The sequence below is a fragment of the Pseudophryne corroboree genome, chromosome 2, assembly GCF_028390025.1.
Source record: "Pseudophryne corroboree isolate aPseCor3 chromosome 2, aPseCor3.hap2, whole genome shotgun sequence".
Lineage (NCBI taxonomy): Eukaryota > Metazoa > Chordata > Amphibia > Anura > Myobatrachidae > Pseudophryne > Pseudophryne corroboree.
In genome coordinates, this window is record NC_086445.1 from 485,136,814 (window position 1) to 485,139,233 (window position 2,420).

Below are 2,420 nucleotides of genomic sequence, written 5' to 3' on the forward strand. Positions count from 1 at the left end.
GCACAGGACGCAAAGAAAAAAAGAGGCGCAATGAGGTAGCTGTGTGAGTAAGATTAGCGACCCTAGTGGCCGACACAAACACCGGGCCCATCTAGGAGTGGCACTGCAGTGTCACGCAGGATGTCCCTTCCAAAAAACCCTCCCCAAACAGCACATGACGCAAAGAAAAAAAGAGGCGCAATGAGGTAGCTGACTGTGTGAGTAAGATTAGCGACCCTAGTGGCCGACACAAACACCGGGCCCATTTAGGAGTGGCACTGCAGTGTCACGCAGGATGTCCCTTCCAAAAAACCCTCCCCAATCAGCACATGATGCAAAGAAAAAGAAAAGAAAAAAGAGGTGCAAGATGGAATTGTCCTTGGGCCCTCCCACCCACCCTTATGTTGTATAAACAAAACAGGACATGCACACTTTAACCAACCCATCATTTCAGTGACAGGGTCTGCCACACGACTGTGACTGATATGACGGGTTGGTTTGGACCCCCCCCAAAAAAGAAGCAATTAATCTCTCCTTGCACAAACTGGCTCTACAGAGGCAAGATGTCCACCTCATCATCACCCTCCGATATATCACCGTGTACATCCCCCTCCTCACAGATTATCAATTCGTCCCCACTGGAATCCACCATCTCAGCTCCCTGTGTACTTTGTGGAGGCAATTGCTGCTGGTCAATGTCTCCGCGGAGGAATTGATTATAATTCATTTTAATGAACATCATCTTCTCCACATTTTCTGGATGTAACCTCGTACGCCGATTGCTGACAAGGTGAGCGGCGGCACTAAACACTCTTTCGGAGTACACACTTGTGGGAGGGCAACTTAGGTAGAATAAAGCCAGTTTGTGCAAGGGCCTCCAAATTGCCTCTTTTTCCTGCCAGTATAAGTACGGACTGTGTGACGTGCCTACTTGGATGCGGTCACTCATATAATCCTCCACCATTCTATCAATGTTGAGAGAATCATATGCAGTGACAGTAGACGACATGTCCGTAATCGTTGTCAGGTCCTTCAGTCCGGACCAGATGTCAGCATCAGCAGTCGCTCCAGACTGCCCTGCATCACCGCCAGCGGGTGGGCTCGGAATTCTGAGCCTTTTCCTCGCACCCCCAGTTGCGGGAGAATGTGAAGGAGGAGATGTTGACAGGTCGCGTTCCGCTTGACTTGACAATTTTGTCACCAGCAGGTCTTTCAACCCCAGCAGACTTGTGTCTGCCGGAAAGAGAGATCCAAGGTAGGCTTTAAATCTAGGATCGAGCACGGTGGCCAAAATGTAGTGCTCTGATTTCAACAGATTGACCACCCGTGAATCCTTGTTAAGCGAATTAAGGGCTCCATCCACAAGTCCCACATGCCTAGCGGAATCGCTCCGTGTTAGCTCCTCCTTCAATGTCTCCAGCTTCTTCTGCAAAAGCCTGATGAGGGGAATGACCTGACTCAGGCTGGCAGTGTCTGAACTGACTTCACGTGTGGCAAGTTCAAAGGGCATCAGAACCTTGCACAACGTTGAAATCATTCTCCACTGCGCCTGAGACAGGTGCATTCCACCTACTATATCGTGCTCAATTGTATAGGCTTGAATGGCCTTTTGCTGCTCCTCCAACCTCTGAAGCATATAGAGGGTTGAATTCCACCTCGTTACCACTTCTTGCTTCAGATGATGGCAGGGCAGGTTCAGTAGTTTTTGGTGGTGCTCCAGTCTTCTGTACGTGGTGCCTGTACGCCGAAAGTGTCCCGCAATTCTTCTGGCCACCGACAGCATCTCTTGCACGCCACTGTCGTTTTTAAAAAAATTATGCACCACCAAATTCAAGGTATGTGCAAAACATGGGACGTGCTGGAATTTGCCCATATTTAATGCACACACAATATTGCTGGCGTTGTCCGATGCCACAAATCCACAGGAGAGTCCAATTGGGGTAAGCCATTCCGCGATGATCTTCCTCAGTTGCCGTAAGAGGTTTTCAGCTGTGTGCGTATTCTGGAAAGCGGTGATACAAAGCGTAGCCTGCCTAGGAAAGAGTTGGCGTTTGTGAGATGCTGCTACTGGTGCCGCCGCTGCTGTTCTTGCGGCGGGAGTCCATACATCTACCCAGTGGGCTGTCACAGTCATATAGTCCTGACCCTGCCCTGCTCCATTTGTCCACATGTCCGTGGTTAAGTGGACATTGGGTACAACTGCATTTTTTAGGACACTGGTGAGTCTTTTTCTGACGTCCGTGTACATTCTCGGTATCGCCTGCCTAGAGAAGTGGAACCTAGATGGTATTTGGTAACGGGGGCACACTGCCTCAATAAATTGTCTAGTTCCCTGTGAACTAACGGCGGATACCGGACGCACGTCTAACACCAACATAGTTGTCAAGGCCTCAGTTATCCGCTTTGCAGCAGGATGACTGCTGTGATATTTCATCTTCCTC